The sequence below is a fragment of the Betta splendens genome, chromosome 11, assembly GCF_900634795.4.
Source record: "Betta splendens chromosome 11, fBetSpl5.4, whole genome shotgun sequence".
Taxonomy (NCBI): domain Eukaryota; kingdom Metazoa; phylum Chordata; class Actinopteri; order Anabantiformes; family Osphronemidae; genus Betta; species Betta splendens.
In genome coordinates this window covers 10,696,206-10,721,082 of record NC_040891.2, presented here as the reverse complement: position 1 = coordinate 10,721,082, position 24,877 = coordinate 10,696,206, and the positions used below count along the sequence as shown (strand labels likewise).

The 24,877-nt window shown below is 48.1% G+C and overlaps 1 long non-coding RNA gene across 1 annotated transcript in view; it reads left to right on the top strand.

Moving 5' to 3' along the window:
• Positions 1 to 430: 430 nt before the first annotated feature.
• LOC121202619 (uncharacterized) overlaps positions 431 to 24,877 on the top strand; it is a 43,875-nt gene continuing 19,428 nt past the window's right edge. Inside the window, exons 1-2 of the long non-coding RNA XR_005898386.1 lie at positions 431 to 551; positions 3,782 to 3,876. This is a non-coding gene — a long non-coding RNA (uncharacterized LOC121202619). The remainder of the gene's footprint in view (positions 552 to 3,781; positions 3,877 to 24,877) is intronic.

Below are 24,877 nucleotides of genomic sequence, written 5' to 3'. Positions count from 1 at the left end.
CAGTGTGTACCTGTGACCGATAACAGCGCTGCCTCCTTCCAACAGCCTCCAGGCTTGTTTTCCTCTCCCTGGTACAATCCATTGAAAGAAGTCATTCTTCAGACCGAGGCCCGTTTCACTCTCCAAAGCAGAGATGTTTGCCAAGGCGAACTGGAATTGTTTTACTTAAAAATGCGGAGTCAAAGGGGAAATCGGAATTCTCCAGCAGCGCTGATAATAACTCCATGTCGAACATTAAATCGTATTTTTCCGCTATTATCCAGCAGCTGCATTGTTGTAATGCAAGATGTGTTAAGCGTAGAATATGTTAGGCGTCTTATTTTGGAAATCTGAGCAGAAACGCCTCCATCTTCCTATCGCCGGCTGATTGATTGACAGCTCGTGAGCCAATTAAGCGGTGGGCGTCGCCTCGCGTCCGCGCGTGTTCCGTGCTCGGCTTTACTCGAAGGAGCGTCTGCGTGCACCTGCCCGGCTTTGCCCGCGTGCGTTTGAGCGCAGCACGCGGACGACACGCGGACCCAGGCGGCGCGCGACGGTGTTAGCGGCCTCAGGTGAGTTCGTCATTAAAGCACGCGCGGCGTCGTTGACATCCTGAAGTCGCGCGGGTGGTTTTCATAATCACAGCTCGAGCGACGTGTGATTCTTCACACATACTGTTAATAGTGGCTGGGCGCGTGCGTTACCTTGTTGTGAGCTAAGTGGCTTCGTTGTTTGGCGCCTCGAGGCCTTTGTGTTTAATAGAAATGTCCTTGTCTGGTCTCGGGCTGAGTCCGTTTAACGGCGGAGGACAGAAGAGGCCTTTTAATGGCAGTGTGTGGGATCCATTCATGTTCAGTGACGTGTGTGTGTGTGTGTGTGTTAAACCTCAGGAGTCAAAGATGATGTTACATCACTGTGGCTTCTATATATTTCAGTTTAATTTCAAATATGCAGCATAAAGCTTTTCAAAATAAGGCTCATAACCTCCCAGAATCTAAGTCAACAACTGTGTGGAATTATTGCAAATTCAATGGGCAAAGTTCAGCATTAGTTTACAGGTGGACATGATAAAGACTTATTCATCTTTCACAAATCACATTAAGCAGTACGGGACTTTTATGAACCGCGCTGGAAGTCGCTTGAATGGTGGCATTGTGAGCGAGAGAGCGACGGCGTGCGATAAAACACATACATTAATAAAATGCGGGCAGTGGAGCCCAGTGTGTCGGAGCGCTTTTGTGAGTTGAGGTTAAATTGGAGGGAGCAATTGTTGAATCAATGAGTAAGCGAGCGAAGAAAATGACAATTCAACGCAGAGAAAAGTGAAAAAGCAGAGATAGTCCAGGAAATAAAGCGGCTGCGATGAGCGAGACAAAGGGGGAGAGGGAGGAACATAAATTATGAAGGCAATGGAGTAGGTCGCACGACGGAGACATGAATTGTAAAGAAAATGAAAGGCCTCCTCCAGTGATATGAATTGACTGCGTTATCTTTCTCCGAAGGAGTTTTAAACCAGCGAGGGAGCCGAGGTGAGGCAGGAGCGCGTGAGCGATTGAGACGCGGGGAAATGGGCGAGCGAGAGCGGGAAACGGAGGCGGGTCAAGCGAAAGCGGGGAACAAATGCATCAGTTGGAGTTTAAAGAGTGAATAAATGAAGCGGCGGGGGGGGAGGGGGGCGATAACGATCTGTGAGGAGTTAAGGAGGAGCGCATTAGGAGGGAGCAAGGTGGAGATAGGGGGGAGTGACGGATGAGGGCAGAGTCTGGGAACGCCGAGGCGGGATAAATGGCCGACACCCGATGACAACGGCGATAGAAAAGATGGCCGCCTTCCTCCTCCCGTCGCTCCGCTCGCGCTCCGTAGCGCGCCATCGCTCCTGTCGCTCACCCGCGCCTTGGCCCCGCCCCCTGCTCACAGGGCGGGGAGGCGCTCGAGGCAGGAGGCACGTGGACGTTTGGCTCGTTTTTACATGTGGAAAAAGCTCAAAACGTCGAGAAGCTGAGAGGCTGTTGTTCTTTTACAGCCGCAGTCAAAGAGCCTTTGCTCGAGGAGCTGTGGAGCCTCCGTGAAGAATCAAACCTGTGTTTTACTCTCGGGTCATTTATGGTCAATGTCAGAGCTCTCCTGTAAAAGTCCAGAGCAACAAACGCACCTCCAGACAAACGTGCAGCACCGCCCCGTCCCCTCGGCCCGTTCGGACCCCCTCCGCTCGCCAAATTAATAGTTTCCCCTCCGCCTTCAAAGCAGCAGTGATTAAACCGCTGCTTCAAAAGCTATAACCTTGTTCCTCACGCGCTCAATAATTACAGGCAAATATCAAATAATCTCCTCCTGTGTGAAGTTCAGGGGGGACGAGTCCACCGGCTGATGGCGTGGGCCTCGGGGCTGTTTGAGGAAGCTCAGTCTGTCGCGAGGCTGCGAACGGAGCCGACCAGCTGGATTCTCAAATCCCCGGTCCTCATTTTAGCAATACTTGACTTGTTCCCTTTTATAATTTGCAGGGAATATTAATTTTACCTGAGCAAGTCAGTTAAAATACCATTTTTGCTCATTTCAACATCTGGTTTGACAATCAGAGCCGCCTCAGACCCAGGACCCGTGTGTTGGTGCCTCCGTGGGTTCCAGCTTCATACAGTGTGTGATGGAGCGTCGCTGGAGCGATACCAAGGTGATAAGCTGAAGGTTGAGGTGGGCACCGAGTCGGTCCCCGCTGCTCCGTTCCACTGAATAACTTTTACCGTCATTATTATTTGCAGAATGCCCGGCCATTTTCTCCTTGTAACCACAGCGTGAATGGCTCAGGACGGGACTTTTCACCGTGGAAGCGTGTGAGGGTTAGAATAGAAAGGACGCCGCATGTTAGAGGAGGTTTGGTCGTGGAATGCTTGAAAAAGCGCTGCAGCACCTTGGGCGACGTTTCCATCCGCGTGTGCAGATGTTTGCGCTGAGCTGTGAAGCAGCAGGACGTGTTCCGGCCGCTGACGGATGCGTAAATAAGGGCTTTGCTGGGTTTTATAGGCTGATCGTATGTTTGCGTGTCGTCTGAGTCGGGCCCGTAAAGTACAGCTGTCAGATCCATATTACAGTGAAAAGTGCACATGAGGCACATGAATGTTCTCTTCAACCCAGTATTTTAACTCCACTGATTTGAATGTTGCCCAGTGGTTTTGGTCTTGACTCTTGACGGGACTGGGTCTGTGTCTGGGTACTTTGGCTTGTTGGCGCTCCACATTGAACCCAAGCGCCTCACGCCAAATTTATGCCTTTTGTCTGGGAACAGATCTAAAATGATCCGTGTTGTGCTGCGTGGACGCCGCCGACAGGGAATCGATGGCCGCTGAGGCGACCCGCGCCGTGATTTACGCTGGGCAGAAAGGGTTCTGATGCTGCTGATGAGAAAAGAGCCGCGGCGAACGGCAGAAAAGGTGCTGGTCGTAACGGCAGGACACAGCGACCCAGAGGGGGACGACGCAGCCCTGACTGATCCAAAAGGGCCAGGCTGTGAGAAGAATTCTATGGAATAAAGTGGATTATGAGTAAAACGGGCCCTCGGCCATCTGCCTGGACCGGTTTGTTGCTGGACAGATGCTAGAAGACTGGAGCGGGAGAGCGAGAGTTGTTTTGAGTGAAGACTGTGTTTGGAGGCTTTGAGATCATTTTCACACCTGACCCTTGCTCACGGTGCATTATTACTGTACAACACAGTAAATCGATGAGAGTATTGTGCTCAGAACCGGGACACAAACACTTGAGTTTAATTTTCTGCAGGAAATGTATTTATGTGATATCATTTATAATTTAGGGAGTACCGGGTTACCATGGCAACGAGCACCGCAGTTCAGCCAAGGTGCCGACACGCGTCCGCTGGTTCGGAGGCAGAACCGCTCATCTGTCACAGTGAGTATCGAATAACTGAGAGCTTCTGCCACGTGTTTCTGTGATGCCATTTGACAGGACGGGTGACGAACACGTCAGACTGAGCTACGAGCGGCGTTTTCTGACCACACATGAATGTGCGCGGCTGCGTTTGGGGCTCATGCGTCGTCTCAGAAGAGGAAGAAAAGTAAAAACTGCTGAATAATAATTCTGTACGGTTATAATTTCTGTGTTGTTGGTGAAACAAGATTACTACAGTGTTAATAAGCGTTGCTCTGGGGCGCGGGCTCATTATAAAATTGGGCTGGAGCTGTCCAGGAAAGGTGGTTTTCTTAATAACAAGCACACGCATCAAATTACTCAGCAAGAAATGGAGTTCAGAGGAAGAGAAGCGGCGGAGGGGGCCGTCGCTTTAATTAAACATGGTTGTGGGCAAGCAGAACGTTAAACCTGGAATCACAGCGGGTTCTGAGGCTTCGCTAATGCCGCTAACACTTGGACTGTTGGGAGAGAGAAGGCTTTTGTTTAGGCCCCTGGAGTCGGACTAATGCAGCAGACGTGTCATGAAACACACTGCTGCTAAGACACGGTCACCTGCTCGTAGTGTAACTTAACCTTCTGAATCAGACTCTTATGGTTAAATAAGTTCACAGCGTTTTTGAGCACACGCACACACACACACACACACACACACACACACACACACACACACACACACACACACACACAGCGTGACCCTGCCGTATTCTGATTGTGTGATTGATGAGCCTGTTTGTGTCCCATACAGTTCATCCCTTGGATACGACCCGACGTATTGATCAGTGGGAGGTTTTGTGTGTTTGCATTGGAATGTACAGTTTACAGTAATTGTGACTGTGCACGTGTGTGTGTGTGTGCACGTTTGTGTGTGCGTGCGTGCGACCTTCTGTCATCGATTACAATCAGGCGTGATGGGAATAATCGCTGGCCTTTCTGTCGCCGAGACGCTTTGCTTGAATCCCGTACGGAGCTCAGATGTTTGACGTTTTGATCAGCGGTGAAATTTGGATGACGCCTTTTGACAGCATCGTTTTTATTTACTTGACTGAACGCATGGTTTTCTTTTCAGAGATGCGCCGTTTAGTGGATGTTGTGTTGAGGGCAACAGTCACCTGTCGTTTGCAGCGTTCCTAAAGTTAGACCAGACTTATACACACATGTTTTATGATATGCTGTATTATGTACTGTAAAACCACGTGATTTTCATTTGATATCAGATATGTTATATTTGTTGCATTCCTGAGTTTGAGCTTTTACATTGTTTAAGCGTGTGAACACAAACTGGTACTTTCAGTTCTGAGGCGATTCCTCTGCACAACATCATAGCAGGTTTCAAGGTTACGCGTCGTGCTCAAACCCGTCAGGCCCGGCGCGTTTGACAGTCGGGGCATGTCTTCGGTGTTTTCACCTGACATTAAAGTCCGTGTTGCAGGCTTATTGTGACGAAACGGTTCACATGCTGCTTTTTGCCGTAAGAGAAGTGGTGCAAGAATCGGAGGGATTTGGTGTCTCTGAGCTGCTCTTTGCTGATACTGTGTGCAGTCTCTTAAAGCTCTTGGGGAAAAGAAATGGTTGAATAAAGAGACAAAACAATATCTGCTGGATTATGTTAGAATCTTCAAGTTCAGACTAGAGTCCTTGTGGAAAACCAAAGGGGAAAAACAGAACAGAATGGAAAAGGCAGTCGGACAAGCGCCTCTGAAGCGCCGAGTATCCGCTCGCTGTGTTGTTGCCTTTAGCTGGATTTAGCTCCTACATTTGGCCGAACATGGATCAGGACAAGGCGGGTCACGAGGCCACGGCAGGTTCTGGCAGCACCTGATCCTGGACACGGGCTCGGGCGCTGTTAAAAGGCTGGGACCCTGTTGAGAAAGGCGTGATGTGAATGCAGACGGTGCCGGTGCGTTAGATTACTGATAAATAAGCGTCCTCGCAGGCTCGATACTCGTCCAGTGATGTGACGCGACTGAGAAGAAAGCCCGCGATCACAACATCTGCTTCGCCGCCTGTCCTTGTACTTCTCGACAACTCCCGCGGCTAACGGCCACGCCGCGCCGTTAATTAGCGGCTGTCGACAGTAACTGGCTGCGTGCGCCGACCTCGGCGTTGCGTCGAGGTGAGAACATGTGCGTTTCCGCCGGCCCCTAAGCTTCATCCACAGCTCCTGCACAGATGAGGCTGAGAACGTGCGGCCGGAGTCGTGCTAACGTTGCTACAAGCTGGAGACGTGGCGGCGCATCGTGGGTCCGCGCTGCCTTCAGGCGCCTCGGGCAGGTGGAGGCTCGAAGCTCGCGGGCAGCTTGGTTTCATGTTTTCGTCGGCGTGTCATCACGTCGGCTCCTACACATGTTGCTGCCTCGACTGTCAGCAGGCAGGAGTCGATACGATCCCCCGTGGCTTCGGAATGCTAATAGAAGCGCAGATGGTTAGCCTCACTCTCACAATAACACGCGTCAGCTGATCCATACTGTACATTCATGCCCATGTATATTACAAATCAACACAACATCCATAAGGTATCAAATAACCATAAACTCATTTAGTTTTCTGAGTCTGCTGGAAATAAAGAAGACTGGAATCAGCCGGTGTGAGATTTTAACCCTACGCAAGTTTTAAACAAGGAGAAATTAAGTATTGTCTTTTCCACTGAAGGCGTCAAACTTTCCCAGGCTGTGAAAACCGAATCGATGAATGCAATTTGAGGAGCCGCGGCGAGAAGAATGGGGCTCACAAACAACACGAGCTTTTAGTTTTCATGCACGACTCAGACGTCACCGCGGATTATTTTTTCCTCTTCGGATTCATCCCGACCGGCCTCGCTTCTCCTTTTGAAGACGAAACAGAGCTTCTAAACCGCCGCGGATCAAAGCATTAGACTCTTTCGGGAGCGTGACTTGGTCAACGGCATGCCGACTTCCACGATCCACCTGCGGCTCAGGGAGGACGTCAATCACAGCTTGACTGATGTTTGAATGTGAGACATGATCAAATGCTGCATGTGTATTAACAGGTCTGCGTCTTATCTGCATTATTTTAGCAAATGATGACGGCTTGTTTTCCTTAAGATTCTTTGTGGGCCGCTGTAGTTGATGCTCCTACATTTAAAGGGTAACTATAACTATTAACAGGTTGTAGCTTCTTATACACTGTAGCTGGTGATAATGATTGTCACTGATCTAATGGACTTCAAATTACAAATCCATTTCCATTACTCTGGCCCGTGTCATTAATAGCCTCCGACCGAGTGCGGCTGTGTGTGCGGCTCTGCATTTATATTCCTGCCTTTCTGCATGAAATTTATTGCAGGGCAACAGCGTTCTTGATTATGCATCTACCTCTGGTTATTACATAATTAATGGTTCACACATGCACGCGGGCAGCAATCTGCTGGGCTGTTTTGGCCCGTGGAAAGGCGGCGTTGATCTATCAGGAGCCACTGTTGTTCAGATTGTTGGGAGGTGATCATGTGGTCGAGGGCGCATCCACCGGAGCGACGGGCGTCAACTTACTGGCTCCTCGTTAGAGATCCTTGTCTAGTGCCATTATGATGCATGGCCTTAATTTGGAGCGTCATGCTGTGTGTGGGGTTGTTTTGGCTTGTTTGGTCCTCGGCGTCTAATTGATGGACACGTCTCGCCACCGTTCTCACCGTTCTGTGATGTCAACAGCTTTCAGATGTGCGACGACTCGTTCTCGTCTAATTGTCAGGTGTGAACTCATTTGCAACAGTGGAAGAACGTGTGTGCGATTGAAAGCAAACAGTGGTTTGTTTATTATTTATTTATTTATTTATTCCAGCTACATACTGTTGCTACTGTTTTGGTTCTCAGCATAGTTGCAACACAAGAACTATTTGATGTGTCTTCGTCGTCTTTGCACGAATCCGGATCTCCGGCTCACAACCTGCTCCACTGCCTCCTCAGAGCTCTGCTTTCAGTTCCTCTCTGCCTTTGTTGTTTTCATCCCAAACAAGAGCCGAGCGAAGGCGCTTTAATGGCGGCGTTCTGTGTGGTGGATGTGAGCCAGAGGCTGCAGTAGTGGGGTTGCCAGAGTTGTTGATGTGCATTTCCAGACCCTACTCAGTCTGGGGTGATTCGGTGTCAGGGTTAAATAAAGGTCGGCTTCGGCGGTGCCGGGCAGCGCGCTGTGCTTCTATTCAATATTTATTTATCCATTGATTCCCATCAAAGCATGTGCGCCTGTTTTTCTTTTTCAACAGCATCCTCATTGACCTTTTTATTACACGCTGGCCTCTGAAAAAATCTCCTGTACGCGCGTTTTCGAGGCTTTGTCGAGTGACAGCGTTTGGGTTAATTGATGTGCTCAAGGTCACGTCGATAGAAGGAAGCAACAGTTGCTTTCTGTTCCGCCATGAAGCACCATCCATATACAGTAGATCAGAGTGGAAGTCTGTCTCTAGTTGTAGGAGGTTTGTGTACACATTGGGTGGGTGATGCCAGCACACGGGGCCCGGTCACGGAACGTGGCTCATTTGCATGTATTCATCGAACAGCGGGAAAACATTAGAATGTAGTGGTTACTGTATTGGCTAATGGAGATTGTGGCTTTTTGCTGAAGGGAAAAAATAGATTTTGCGTGAAAACCTTTACTTGGTTCATGAATAAAAGATGATGCAACACAGGAAATATCATATTTTCTGTTTTCCCATCTTATATTATTACATGTATTCCTATTTACAGATTTATTTCCTCTCTGTCCAACATCCGGCTCACATGTTGTATTGTGGGCCACAGAAGCGCTGGACTTAAATTACACTTGGAGAGAAGTTAAATCACTGAGAATAAAATCTAGGCCCTGCGAGCAGAACTTATCGCGATGGGTGGGATTATACAGTTTGCCCCAGGTGCAGGAACACTGCTTGTATAACGGATACTGACAGAGACTAAATTTCACAGGGGGAGTCGGTGTTCCTGTATTTTAAATAATTGCCCAATAGCACAAGCTGCTCCTTTTGTGATTGTCATCTAACGCCGGGTTGCAGCGAGGAGGCGGCGGTGGGACAACGCTGCCGATGCGTTCGTGGGCCAGCTGGTTCACGGGTGTCGCACACGCGCTGCATGTGGGGCGGGGGCGCAGACCTAACAATAGTGTTTGCTGGTAAACAAGGTCTTAAAGGTCTTTCGGGCAGAATGGAAATGCTGGCGGTGGGAATAACACCATTCCACAGTGGCTCCGTTGGGCTCAGTGGGAAAACATCACGCTGTCATGCGTGGCTGTTATGAAGTATTGGCATGTGACGCAGACGCAGGCTTAATAACCACACTGCTTTTTGTGAGAATGTGAAGCAGAATTGAAGAAGCTTCTTTTTAAAGCTGAACGAATTTCAGTGTTGATTTCAGTAATGATCCGTGGAGCTCAACGCTTTTTATCATTCAGTCTCTTTTATCATATAATTATTCTGCTTCTTTTGATCCAGACAACTAATATCATCTCTACTTTTTGTTGACCCAATACAAATAATTGTTTAGAGCTTCTATCGTCCTTTGTTCAGGAGAAACACACTACTAAGTCCTGTGTTGCGTTCATGGCGTCCTACGCATTGTTTATATAGGTTTTCTTCCAGGTTGCACTAATTAAACTTTAGGGAACTGTATTAAATATTCCCTGTGAGATTTACTGTGCACGTTAACAGTGTTCAGGTGAAGCCCTGGTAACTGTAGAAGCCTATTACTGTATATAATCTCAGTTACCAGCCAGAGAACTGGATTTCTATATACAGCATATGCTTAAGTGGTTTTCCCAGTAATAGGACATGAAGGTTACTCTGCAGATGGAATAACTTATAGAAACGGGCAGCAGCAACAATCGGCTTTTCACGCTGCTTTTTCTTCTTGGTCAAAATGCAAATCAATAAAAGGAAAAAACGTCTTTATCGTGGAAATGAAAACCTTCAGAAGCTCTGTCCTTCGTGACGCGTACCTGCTTGTCCTTGGTGTATTGAAACGCGGGGAAACAAAGCAAGCGTGAAGAAGTGAAGTGATCAAAGGTCCCGCTGAAGGCCGCCGTCGGTCCCCTGCAGTAACGTGCGAGGGCTGCGCTTTCAATACGGCGTTAATCAGTCCAAGACTCGCGGCTCCTCCCACTTATCCCATACCTTGAACATCCTCCTGCATCCTCCTCCTCCAAGGACGAGCTTCAGCTCCGGGATCGGTCCATCAGGGAGCAGCAGGATGGACGCTGCGTGAAAGAAGGAGCTGTTCTCTGACCTGACCAGAATAAAATACCGTCCCATGAATGTGAAGCCATTCAGAGATCGCTTGTCTTAATACCGATTGTTAATTTATTCAACAGTGGCGGAAAAGTCCAGTTCGCATAACTTTTATTGTTCGTTTGACTTCTTGGAGGCGCTGCCACTGATTGCTCAAGGACAATCTTGACAGCTGCGTTCGTCCACTGCCTCGTTCTTCATGCAAACGCCTCACGCGCTCAAACCTGTACGGCGCTGGACAGTAAACAGCAACTGCGTCGGTAATAAGGTTTTTATGATGCCTTCCTGTAGTCGTCCTCCGTCTCTCAGGGTTTACAGTGACAGCTGGGGTGCCGGGAAACGGGCCCTTTTAGTGTGATGGCTGTTAAAAATGTGCGTTTGGAATATGGCGCTTTACAGCGCGGTGAAAAGGTGAATGTTCTCCGGCAGCGCTGTGCAGTCAGACAGTTAATCACGTTCACGGCGAGCACACGCCGCGTTAGAGGGAGATCCTGTCTCGTTACAGAGAGAGAGAGTGGACCTGGGACGATCGAGACGGTCTCTGCAAAGCGTTGTTCATCGAAGGCCTGAGTTACAGTAAGATCAAAGGAGCTCCAATATTCAAAATTCATGTTACAAAACAGTGCCTGGTGTTGACATAGTGTGGTTTGATTGTAGCTGGATGATGAAGCCTTTTCCTGCTTTCTACATTCATGGGTGGTTAATCAGTGCTTGGGGCTATTGACATAGATTTCCTAGCAAATTCTTGCAGGTCTAACTTTTCACCTTTTAAGTTAAAGTTAGTTTGATATCGGATATCAATCAAAAGCATCCAACAACGGCAATTGAAGCAGAAACCTCCTGTTCCTAAACTCCTAAGACAATGTTCCAGCTTGTCAGCTGTTCTGTCAGCTGAAAGTCAAGTGTAGTTCAGCTGTGATTTAACAGATTTTTTTTTTACTAAGCTGCAACACGCAGCTTTTAGGAAAGCTTCACTTGTGTTTCTGCATTCCTCGACATTTCAATGGTCATTACGTTGGTCCCACCTGCCGCCACTGGGATTAACATCCACCAGTTTACTGCCTCTCACAGAGAAGCCCACGCTTTGCTGAATCCTCCCCATTTAGTACTCGAGCATAAACTCGGGCTGCGTTCTCGTGAAAGCGCTCCGTTGGATGAGAGCCTCCTGCTCTCGGCCCTGACAGTATAATGTAGAGCCATCGTCAGACCCAATGACTCCGATGAGACGTCTGGTCAGCGGGTAACGCATCTGACCCCATGTTTCTGAGCGCACGGCGGACACCGGGTCTGCGAGTCCATTTGAACTACTTTACTGCTCTGGAGTAAGACCAGTGGAGGACAGCTATATAAATGATTGGGCAGTTTTCAGACACCTTGTGCAAAAATGATGAATGTTCAGCCTCAGGTTTGTTTGACTCGGACGCTCCCAGCTTGGTGCATCTACCTAATCGAAGCAAGTCTGTAGGTCAACGAACACAATCTGTTAAGACTTGTGCAGGCGTGTTTTGCACAACGCTGTGGACTGAAGAGTTGCTACTCTACCTCGTGTTAATGCTTGTGGAGCAGGTCAAAGATAATCGTTGGCAGAAGAAGAGGAAAGAGGACGTACTGTACTAGTCACAAATCATGCGACGCTTGTGAAAATGTGCCCTGAAGCTTTTCTTCTAATCTTTGTGCTGCTGGTTCTGTGTAGAATCTCTCTGGGTCGACCGCACTGGAGACTGGGTCTAATAATCCTGTGTTGACCCTTATCTAGTAAGTAGTCCATCAGCTGATTGCTAATCCTATCAGAACCTCTCGGCAAAGAAACTGACACGTCCGTCAACACCCCGGTCCTTTATTTCCTGACAAAAGGCACCACCTGAGTTGGAAGCGCTGACTTGCAGGGTGGAGGTGCTTCCTCCAGCTCTGGGGCAGCTCAGTTTCCTTTTGGTAAAGGTGTTGCAATGAGATAATTATGTTGCAGAGATCCCATGACGGCATTGCCAGTCGTACCTAAAGCACAAGTCTGTCTCTTTTTTTTTTTTTTTTTTTTTTTTTGTTGTTGTTTGACTTTGTGGAATATGTTAAAGTTTGTCAGTGTAACAAGCTGGAGTCGCTTATCCCACACTGGGCTCGAGTGTTTAGCAGCACAACCCCCATGACTATAGATAATACATAATCACTGTTGCGTTCATCCGAACACATGCCCACACGTAGGAGACACCGTATCTACTTACACATCGCACTCGAGACCCAGGAATGCACAGAGAAAACAAGCTCTCAGCCCAGATGGCCTTTCCTCTCCCCTCGTCCCTGCCCTCATTAAATATCAAACATCTCAGGGAGCGGGAACACGTTCTGTACCAACTCTGTCTTTTAAGTCATCAAGATTTAGATCTTCCACGTAGCAGCATTAGGGCACAAATCTCAGTCCCCTGACCCCGTGTGCTCCCCTTAAGGACGCGTCAGACCGGCGGCCTCGGTCGGCTGCGTGTGCAGAGCCCGATAATTACACGTGAAATCATGTGAGAAGTGTAAAATGCCAGAAATAAATTATTCTAGAAAGCCCCAGAAACCGAGCGCGGTGTTTTGGCCGCGGCTTGGAAATCAGAAAAGTGCAAATTGAGCTGTTAGAGCAATTAAAAAGGCTTAAATCAGAATATTAATAATTTGAGGGACTGGTGGTGTCTTTAACAGCTCAGTGGGCATGAGAGCACCGGTGAAATGGCCTTTCTGAAACAGCAGAGATAATGAGGCCCGAATTCCCTCCTTCTGATGTACGAGCCGACTACCTCAAGATGGTCCAATAAAACTGCGCGTGAACCTTCAAACGTGAAGCCGGTGGCAGCGAAGGGCCTGGAACACACGGGGGGCGTGGCGGCTGCAGGGGGGGGGGGGGGGGGGGGTTGACTCCGCCCCCCGAAGAAAACCAGCCCAAGCGGAGGCCTTTAGAAAGACAACGCCGCGGATCAAAGAGAGTATAATTACTGCACACGTATGCGACGAGGCGGCCGGATCTGCTGCCTTCGTGGCCGTTACCATGCCAACCCTCTGTTTTAGTGGAGAATAACAATATGTGGGGCACTGGCGAGCTCAGAACCAGTTTATACATAATCCTGCCAGTTTCCTCCCGAACCTGGCACCGGTCAGTGGAAGCTCCTGAGCGACGGCACTGAGCAGCCAGACAGCTTCCACTGATCTAACTCAGCATTGCACTAGTAACACCTACAGTTTATTATACTGTTCATTTGCACAAATCTTTATTTGGCTCAATAACGAGGGGAAGGATCTCACTGAGCGACGCCTGAAACCCTGAACTAAGTTGTTGCAGGAAACTCTGTCTCCTGAGCTTTGTTACACTTTCCAGTTGTTTGTGAACTGGTGTTGCTATTTGTTGCATTTTCACAAGTGAATCTTGTTAGACGCAGAAAGTTCGTGGCCACTGTTGTCGGACTGGGCTCTTCAGGCTGTGCCATACATTTTTAATAGCTGGATCTGAGCTGCAGGCCGGTCGAATGCACTGTGCGTCTGTGAGGCAGCATCGTGGGCTCGGCTCCAGAGGACTCTGTCCATCGCTTCCCTCCCACCTGCGCTGCAGCAGCAGAGTCTCTCCACTGATCACAGTAACATGGCGCCTGTTCCGCTTTATGCACTTCACACGATAAAAGCATCATTTCTTTCATTTCTCCATTTAGAATAAAATTAACAATAACTTGAAGTTTGTTGTAAAGTTTGGTAAGTCACGATTCACTGGGTGGGAACTTGTTAATCACGATAACCTGACTGCTGTCGTTACCAGGTAACCTGCTAATCTTGGAATAACCCAGAATAGCGTGAGCTGAATACTGTAACTCTCAGCCTTTCATACACTTTAATTCTTCTTTTATAAGTGTCTAAAAATGAACGGGTTTGTATGCATATGAATATATATGTATATATATATATATATATATATATATATGTTGTGTTTCTGAAGGTTTTCTCTTTGTTAAATGAGAGCATACTAATTCAGATTTTCATTATTGTTGCATTTAGGAAAAAAAACATTACTGGGTTTGACTTTTTTCTTTTTTTTTTATAAAAAGTAAATGACTTTCTATTATTAAAGTTATGAGTACTTCACGGATTTAAATTCAAATGAAACCAGTATCAATATTCTAGGGCCATGTTATGGATGTAGTTGGATGTTTTTTAGTTACTATTTAAATTCTTAAGGGGTGTAACTAGTATATAACTATATATACTGTAGCTGTAAACACATGGACTTTATGGAAAGGTGCTTTATTTAGCAGCATGCATTGCCGCTGACCTCAAACTTACCCATAACTGCAGTAATCATTCGCTCTGGCATAAGCCTCATCCATCTGGGTTGAGCTGGCGCTGATTAACACTGAAAAGATGACAACTGTCGCGTTCTCCCCCCTCCGCAACGATCCTCACATCTGTGATGTGTCATTAATGTGTGAAGCAGGCCCCAGGTGTTTTCTCATTTCGCACTTTGCCTTATCTCCCCTCCTAATTGACCCGCGCTCGTTATCTCCTCCGCACCCGCGACCTCTAAACCGGTGTTTAACGAGGAGGAGGTGGGGGAACAGAGGAGGGGGGGGGGGCGAGACCTGTGGCGCTGCGACTCCCCGGGGTGCCTCCACTGATGTCGCTTACACGCACGTGTCAGAAGCGTAGGGTCAAAGGTCGCGCTGCGCAGACAAGCGGAGGGAGCCATTAGGATGAGTGCGCGAAGGGTTCGAGTGCGAAACATCATATACACACACACAACAAAGGGTCAGAGTCGACCTTGTGAACGCGTGATCATCGTTCCAGTTCGGGTGTAGAGACGCTGAGAACGATCAACGCAGTGAAGACGCTGCTGCCGGAGGAGAATTAAAAATATCCTCCACACTTTCCAGGCGCCATCGCGTGAACTCTGGCTGAAGGCGATTCGCGAATTTCCTCTCCTGCTTCTGCGATCGTGCCCCTTCACACTCTGTTAACGCATAAAAGTGCATCTTATAGCAAATCATTATTACTTCCCCAATTGCAATCTTAGATCCAAAACTCGCGCATTAGCCGCGTCTTACGGCACGTGTGTGCGTGTGATAAGTAGCGTTCCTTTGATTGTTCCCTCTCTCACCCTGTGCTCCACAGCAATCACTTTCACAGCTCAGTTGGCATCTGATTATCTCTCCCTCACACACAGAAGTACAAATACAGAAATACTCACAGATACACACTTTTTTTTCTTCTTCTTCCATCTTGAAATTGTTATTTTGGTAATCAGACGGAGAGAGGAAACGTAATTATGGAACCGACTTCCACTTAGTAGCAGCGAGACTTTGTTCTGCGTCCATGGAACCCGCAACAGAAGCAAAGCAGTTGTGTTTGCGTCCACTGGGGCTTCTGCTTCTATCCAGTCAAACCACGCAAACTTTTTTGTGCCTGGAAATTGCCCGTTTCTTGCCACGAGTCACTGTAAACACATCAGGGTGCAGCCTTTGGCAAAGCTCGGCTGCAGCCAGCTCTGATGCAACGTCCCCTCAGGTTTTTTCCCATAAGCAGCATCATAACTTTAAATGGCTCTGCCTCGGTGACTCCGAATCTGATTAATTTAGAACTTTGCTCTCGTGCAAATCCTCAAAGGGCCCTGACAGGATTTAGTCCCTTAAAACATCCTGGGAAACTCATCTAATCAGCTCAACACAAGTCCATCAGCATGAAACGCAAGCAAATAGGCGTCTTGAAGAACGGTGTCACATTTCAGAGTAATTGGCGGATGCAGACGCTAAATGAGTGAGGCTTAGCGTGGTTCTGAATATGCTAATTTGGGAACTTTATTTTAATGGTCATTTCCTGTAGACTTTTTCCTGGAAATGTGCCTCATTGCTATTTATATGTAGAAATCATCATGTGATTTGATACAGTTTAATTTGTTACCAGTATAATTAGATGCTAATCAGGGGAAATTATGAAGCTCTTTATTAAATAACCGGTTACTGCAGCTAATATTAGTAATTGTGTCGTTGCGATTATTTTGTATTTTCCGTTCTGCGCCGTTTTAGCGTGGCCTCGTGTCGACTCGTTTAGGACCAGCGTGAGGTTGTAGCGTGACGGACGAGGCCCAGCTCAAGTGATCAAAGGATCAAGATCCCATTCCACACTGTGTGAATGAGGCGGAGGTGCTGAATGATGAGCTGTGTCTGAGCCTGTGCTGTGGTTCTGGCCAGAGTCGCGATGGCCCACTCACCACGTCTCCTCCGCCCCCCACCCCCCCTTCCTTCTTTCTCTCGATCTTGACGAGGCGGGAACAATATCTGTCGCGTGTCCCATTGACCATTGGGTAAATTGCTCTATCCCCCATTCCTCGTCCTCCGTGCCACTCTTTGTGTCTTTATCCCATCACCCTGCTCCTTGGGCGCCGCATCTTCAGCCCATTTGTTGAATAATTCAGTATATCTATCATTCAGCCGTTTGGTAAATATTACACTATCTTTCTGTCATTTGCTGAATGATTTGCACAATATCCATTCGCCAGAACCACCTCATAATCATCTTGTTTCCATTCCTCAGCACCCCCACCCACCCCCCCGCTCCCTCCAGCCCTTCTCTGTTTCTTACCAAATGATTTCCACTACTTTTCCGTCTGCTATTTGTTGTTTAATAATCATGTATCAAGGATGTGCATGTATATCCATAGACAATTTTCTGCGGTGGTGATGAGGAAATCTATTACACTGGTGCTGTTCATTTTGTAGAGTGCTGACTGAAAAGCAAAGGGGGGATTGTGTCTGGCAGGCTGTGTGCGTGTGCGCGCGTGTGTGTGTGTGAGAGTATTTGATCATGATGTTTGGCCAAATCTATAAGGCCTGTGTTTAAATTACAGATGATTGAATTTGTTCTGAATTCAGGTGGAATAAATGCAGCACTGACCCAGTTTACCTGTGAAGCTGCTGAATAAAATATGCCATTCTGCTCCACCGTGGACAGAAATTTGATAGCGTGTAGCCCATTTTCTCCTGGTAATGTGTTAAACAATGTTGCTTTGGGTCTGTTTGTCGTACATCAACTGTGGACGTCGCTCTGCACCAACGGGAGCGTTTCAGGACACGTGGTTTGAAATGTTCAGCCAGAACCATTTGGGTGTCTCTACATTTTGCATTGTGGCTTTTGCGACTTCATACTGTTCATGTTCCATTCTGGGATTGTACAGCGTCTAACCTTTTCCAGTTCGTATAACAACCCTGTATGTGCAGCTGTCTACCTGCCTGTCTAGACAAGTAATGCCCGTCTACCGCTCTGATGCGCTGATTGGACCTGTGCCCCACTTCTCCCTTATAGCCTTCCTCTGTTGTGACTCATGTTGCTCCTCTTTTTCTTGGTTAGCTGGGTGTTTATGTTGTTTGTTTGTTTTCACATCAGGCTGTCAGTGTTGGTGAAACCATTCTATAGGGTGCATGAAGATTGTAATGATTACAATGATTACACTCCCATGCACTATTTATTAATTTTTTTTATTTAATTGCCTACAATAGATCTAAACAGACTGTTTTGGTTTCTTTTTGTCGTGGCTGCTTTGTGTACAAACACTGAAAGGTTCTGGATAGTATTAACACCAGGAGACCCTTGTTTGTTGCCTTGAAATTATTGCCGATGCCTGATCACGTTGCTGTTTAGATTCCGCGTTGTTTCGAGTGACAGCCAGCCGATCCCACCGCCCTGAATAATGCATCTGGAACCTTTCCGATAGAATCATGAACTTCCATCAGCATTGGATCAAAGTCTGGGGTCGTCTCCCAACTTAAAAATGAGAATTGTGCCCGAAGGGATCGTCCTCATCCCTACACGTTGTCCTGTGAATTATAAATTGGGCTGAGTTTTGTAGGGAAATCCGTTCACTGACAATGTGAAAATATTTGTACTTAGTAAAAAATATTAATTTAAATAGATATAAAACTCGATTACTTTGGCTGAAGGCTTCTAGATTTAATTTACTTCTGTTATATCAATGTACCTGTTCTGAGAGGGCAGTGATTGATCCATCAGCTTACATTCAAAACATATTCAAATGAAGAATAAGGGCAAAAGAATTCCAAACGTTGAGCGACATTGAGTAGAATCAGTACGCGAGCAGTGAGGTCATTTAATGGCATCTTAAAGGTCTAGTTCCCACCAGCGAGCATGTTAGTTACTAGGTTAATGGTTTTATCTCATCTTAACGCACCTTTCATTGCACGTGAATGTGGATACACACTCATTATATATCATTTGTTCGAATCAGCGTCTTCTCTATTGGAAGAGGGTTCAAACCACTGCCTTCTGTGTCATTGCGCTGTGCGTCGTTATTCAAGCAGACTTCCTCAGCACATCTCTGGGTCCTGTGATGTTACTGAAGCTTTCACCTTTTGCCTTTTCAAATATTCCCCAAGATGTGAGGGCGAGGTTGACGTCTAGTGACTGTGAAGGGAAAGCCATGCATGTCAGCACTCTTAGCTCTTCCCTGGACTTCAAACAGACTTGGCACAGCGTCACCGCCTGCTTGGGGCAATTGACCTGCTGGAAAATGGATCCTTTTCCACACAGTTTCAAGCTGGAAGGGGTGGCGCGGCTCTGAAGAGAGTGCTCCTCCGCTTAGCTCAGTGTGTACTTGCTCCTGTGCGCGTCACCGGTCTGTGAGAAGGCAAAGCATCCACACACCTGAAAATTTCCACCTTGGTATTTCAATATAGGCTTCATGCCCTGTTAAGCTCTCGCGTGGCGCCGGCTTTGCTGCGGATCAAAATGATTTGTTCTGTGAAACTCTCTCTAGTGTCGGATGTACAGTCGCTGCACAATGTTTCAATTTAGCCGATCTGTGAGCTGAGCGAGTTTGGCGTCGGTCACCTCTGGATGGTTTCCTAAATAAAGACCGAATAAAAAGCGCTTTTAACAAATATACAAATCGAACTGTTACTGGAAGTAGATGTTTTTCTTAGTACATCAGTCAGCTTGTTACAGTTGGGCCCTAATTTCACATACAGTGATATGGTACTTGGTTGTATCTATTTTAGGAAACTTGTGATTATTTCAAACATCGATTAAGCTGCGTCATTCTATAAAAATACAGTCAGTTGTCCGTGAAATTTGTGAAATTGCCTATTATAATTTCCCGCTGTCTCAATATGTCTTGCCTGAACTCTTTACAGTAAAGTGTGCATGTTTTTGGATAATCATAATTATCTGGTGCACGGGGGGGAGGGACCCCTTGGGTTGACAGACTAGTGTCATGGTAGAGGAGACACGCCTGCTTGGGTTCCACGGTTGGGCTTTGGGGCCAGTGAACGCATCATGCTGTGAATGTCCTCACCCAGATGGCGTCGGGCCTGCTCGGATGCTGCCTCGTCCTCCTGCTCCCTCACGTCACATGCTCAGCAAGGTGTGTCCAGGCGTTTGTGAGCCGTGTCGTACAGTTGAAAGCCAGCTCCAGCCTTTCCAGCCAATGTTATTACAAGGTTCGCACATGACTGTGGGTGTGTGTGTGTGCGTAAATATGAGCGTGATGTGCAGCTCCAGACACGGAGGTCAAAGGTCGCGTTGAGCTGGAGGCGCAGTAGGGTGGAATCGGCTCCACCCTCCGTGTCGCGAGGTCACGGAGCGCTTGCTGTGGTCTGAAGGACGGCGGCGGACATCTTTGCTCATGTTTGTTTTCATTGGGTTTGCGTCCTCTGCCCGCTGTCGTCGGTTCAGGGCCAATTACAGCAGCATACCCACTGTTTACTGCATCGGATCAGTGTATTGGCAGGTAATAAATACTCTGGGTGCCAAACTGAGAGAACCTTCTAAACTGTGGAGGCTCATATCACATTCGGTTTAATGTCCCTCAACAAGTTTCACCATTTTGCGGGCACCGGTGCATTTGGCTGCTCTTCTTGGCAGAATTTCCATAGTTCAATTTATTGAGTTTCCCGGCACAGACATGACATGTAAGGACGCTTTGTTGACTGGGTGGAGGTCAGGAATAAGGGAAAGCGGCTCAAACGCAGCCCAACGTGTGGGTGCATGTGTTACAGTACAGGTTACAGTATGCTGATATTCTGGGGTCGTCCTCCTCCGTTATTCCAGCCAATTACAGTAACCCAGGTGTTTGTCGCTGTACATTCCAGTAGGTCCAAAAGGAATTCCTCCCAGCTCCTCACGTGTGCGTGGAGCCGTTCGAAGTGAGTGCAGGCAAACAAAGACTTCATTACGTTGGCACCGCGAAGCCGCCAGCTGCCTTTAATCATGATCCGAGCAGAAGGTTAAGGAGCCTCCGGGTCACCGAATTAAAAAGCATTTTGGAACTTTCAGCACCACTGAATTAATAATGGAAATGGCCACGTTGGTTTCAGAGAGCCTAACATGACTAAACCCACCAGGTTCTGGGGGGCTTGTTTAATTAAATATGCATGCGGTACAATCCTTCTGCCTCCACAAATAAATAAGTAAATACAGCGTATAAGGAAGTCATTCAGAGGCTACACAGCCCCGCATTGTCCGTGGGTCTGTGCACACAGAATTACTGGGTTTAATGCGAAAATAATGTGGAGCGTTTCTTCATTCGGATGCTTGTGTTTGAGCGATTTATTTTCTGTTCATTATTCATGGAAACTAACTGTGGGAACATGGAGCTGAGAGCCAGCCAGACACGGTGGAGGCTCCACCAGCAGACCTGTGGACTCCCCCGTGTGGCACCGCGTCACATGGACTTTTCTCACGGCTCCATTAAAACATATTAGCGCCCGTGTCATTTGGAGACCCGAACCGAGCAAATGTATTCTCACCCTGGGTGCCGGGCTCATTACGACACACCGGGCCTGCTGCCATAGGGGAGCCACAGAACGAGGGCCTGTGTTCTGTCACGCAGGGACCGGGACTCGTTAAGGCGTATTAGTACCTCTGTCTGTGAGGATAACACAGTCCACCCTGTTTGGATCTTGACCTGCACTTTAAGTGAGGACCGCGCGGCCGCGGCGTCTTGTTGTTCACACTTTGGCCCTCGCTGCTCTGCAGTTCTCCCATCAGTCATCCTGTTGCTAACGGCACTCAGAGCTTTGGCCCAGAGGTCATTCAGCCAATCAGCATCTAACGCTTTAAGTGGGAAGTGGGATCATTATGACTTTTCCTCTGCCTTCGCGCCGATTATCTTTGTTTCTCCCTTTCATTCTAACTCAGGCCTGTAGTTCCCATCCCCCGTCTCGTTCTAGTGCCTCTGTCTGTTCTTTAATCATCTGTCATTCTCCTATAGAAAATGCAGTTAACGGAAAGATGACTGCAATCAGCTTTGGTTCACCCGTGAGTCAGAAAGCGCGTGTGTTGATGTATGTACATGAACATGGTTTGGTTTTTTGTATGCGCGCTCCCATAGTGTGACAGTGACTGAAGCGTGGTTCTGTTCTCTTCATGAGCGATCAGTCAGTTGTATTAAATATGTCACTTCTATTAAATTCCACACTAGATTGGATCGGATAGGATTTGCATATTGCAGCAATATTATTATAACTGTTGCTGTGGTGAAACCCCTTCTCTTCTGTATCATAACTGAGATGAATCGGTTTTAGGTTCAATCTATAGACTGAACTGTAAGATTAAAAAAAAAACTTCCACATACTAGTAATAAAGATAGAGATGTGTAAATGGGGGGAAAGAAAGTCAAGAAGTAATAAAATTCGTTGAAGATTAAAGTGAGTAGAAGTGGAAAGAAAGGAAAGAGGTCGTCTGTACCCAGGCTGGTGAATAATGGCCCTCGTTTTAATTGTATTTACCCACTGACCCTGAAACGGTGTGAATTTGATGGTTTTGACAGCGAGGTCCACTGTGACGGCAGCGCGCGCTCTCACGGGTCCTTCTAATTGGACACACCAACACGCGGCCCGACCAGCGCGCGCTCGTATGCAAAGCGGCCGCCTCTTCATGTGATTGGTTGGCTGCTCTCCATGATGAGGACTTGAATATGAATGATCCGGCAGATGATGAATTCAGGAAAGCGTGCCCCAGAGAGACGCCACGGCAGCAACAGGAGTCAGAAAATTCCAAATATTACATGATTAAGGAGTAAATGTGAGCCGTGATGGAGACGTATGATTCGTGAGGCAGGGTCCAGGCAACGGGGATCGAGAAAGGGGCATTTGCAGTGTTAATTGATGTGGGAACAATAGGTTTAATACCATCAGACGGGGAGAGATGTAGCAGTGGGGGGGTGAGGGAAGATGAATAGATGAGAGCGGAGTGGAGCCAAGAAAAGGTGAGAAAACTCCGCCGAGGTAAGATTAGGACCGCTGGGGAGCTGAAGGAAAACACGAGGAGGCGCGGGAAATATGGGGCAACGGGGAGATGACCAGAGGGGAGCGGGCGCGGAGTGGGGGGATCTTCTGTGGTGGGAGGAGGTCACTGGAGTAATGGAGCAGATAAGAGGAGGCCAGATGGAGCTGAGGCAGCAGCACAGACCAACGGGAAGCGGGAGGGAGGATTCCGAGCGGAGGCGTCCTGTTCGGGAGCCCGTCCTCCCAGCAGCAACCACGGGATCCGAGTTCACGACGCACCAGTGCTAAGAGGACGAAACCGGGCCGACGGAGATGCGGCGGTTATGAGAGAGGAGGAGAAAAATGTAGACTTCCATTAGAGGAACGGAGGGGAGGTTACTTCACAGGTTCGCAACAGGGGTATGGACGGGATTACGGGATAAAAAGAGAACAAGGATTTCCAATCGAGGCGCCATAAGAGCAGCTTAGGCCGCTGTACGCGGAGGGAGGAAATGGAGAGATTAGTTGATGGAAGAGGAGGAGGGCCCAACATGGAGAGATGTGATGAGAATACAGACACGTTGGTGAAGGATTTAATTGAAAAACCATAGTGTTGGAATGTGGACGATAAGGTTGAGATGTTTGAAATGGAGCGGATGGAGCGGTTTACAGAACGTCGAGGGTTCACATCAGAGTCCGGGTTCCGCGTGTCGGAGCAGGAAATGTGAGACGTCAAAAGCAACACCGTGATTTACTGTTAATGAGGAGAACGGCGAGACGCAGGTTATGGAGCGGAAGGAGGGAAACGGAGCAACGACAGAGGGAGGACGGGTCGGGGAGAAGCCATGAATCAGACCGCAGGGTTAAACGGATGAGCTAAAGACCGGGAGGAGGAGTCGAGGGGGTCCATGAGGACTGATGGATGGGTTCATTGAACTCCTCTGCCCGGTTCCGATCGGTAGAACTCAAACGCAGCGACTCCACTGGTGCCGCGTCTCACTTACGCTGACGGAAAAACACAATTACTGTACAAATACTTGTTTTTTTGCTTTTTGAGTCAAAACTTGGAGGAAAATGAGGAGGAGGAGGAGGAGGAAGGGGCTGAGGCAGGAAGTGGAATCCGAGGGACGTCTTGTCACCACAAATGCTCTAATTAGCAGCTGAAGCAGTTTTCTAGCATCCGCCGGTTTCTCCTGCGAGGATGAAGACGGCGTCTGCGTCGCTTCGCGGTCCGGACCCCAGAAAGAGCCGGCGTTTTAGTCGTGGGGCGTCCCATTGTCTCGCACATATCAGACGCTGGCCGCGTGTCTGCTCTTTGCTGTGGGAGGGAACAGTCGCACGAGGTCAGAGCGGTAATTTTCTGATAAGAGGGATAAAGGCTGCTACTGAGCTGGAGGGACGTTTCAGTACACGTGCAGTGGTTCAGGGAACGTAATGGAGTTGAAGGTTTAGGAAGAGACAATAAGACGAGTCTTGTTGTGTTAAAAGCAGCTTTGCGGCAGGTTTTTCTTGTTTTTATCTCCTTCGCTTTTCGAACGTCGCACCTTCAGGTGTGGCTTCTTGGAGCGATCCTGCCGCCGCAGGGCTCCTCGCCGCTTTGTGGTAGCGGCGGTAAATGTGAAGCAGGTATAAAAAGCATTGGGTTCTCTGTCTCTGCGGCGTGTTTGTTTTCCATCACGATGTGTTTTAAAGTCATGCTGTTAAAGTGCGATGGAGGAGCCGCATCCGCTCCGGACTCCTCGTCGCGAACAGACACTCGTTAAACTCGCATTTGGCGCCGTTGTCTGCGACTTGTTCCACACACTGTGTGATGAGCTTTACAGCGTCCATAATGATTTTTACTTTGTCCAAAATAGGCGTCCTGCACTGGGCCCAAACCTGGGGCTGCTCCTGCAGAACTGCACAGGTGGCTAATATTCACACACATAATGTGAAGTGCCCCTGGCACAGCGAGCGCCAACGAATGCGTGCGTCCAGTGTCTAAATGAATCTCCTAATCTGCTTTGTAACCGTAATCGGTAGCGAAGTTCACCGGGGGGGCGAGCCTTTGGGAAATAAGAGAAGGAAGCAAAGCAAATGTTTCTGGTGAGAGAAAAGAGAGTGATTGATTCGTGAGATCAAGCAATCTGCCCTGATAAAAGTAAGCAAACGAGACGGACGAAGCGTCTCTGGACGTTTCATGCATCCGCTCTGCTCTGCACCGCGGAGGAACGCTCCTCAGGCTGTGTATGTAGAAGCTACTGACTTTGACCTTTGACCTCGTGAACACTTCTCCCTCACAGGCGAAGTTGGGTCCGTGCTTGGTCCTGATCGAGGCGCTTTTTCCTGCTTTCCTGCATTTACATGTGAGTTTGAACACAAGCAAGCTGCCGGAGACTGTATCTGTGGCCCGTGTGTTCTGTGCGTCACGCTTCAGACAGAGCGGTGACTCGGCCCAGGGGTGGAGCCTCCTCTGGCCCTAATGACGCCTGGGATCGCCTCCAACGCGCCACTCCAGCGACCCTTAACGGGGTAAGTGGTTCAG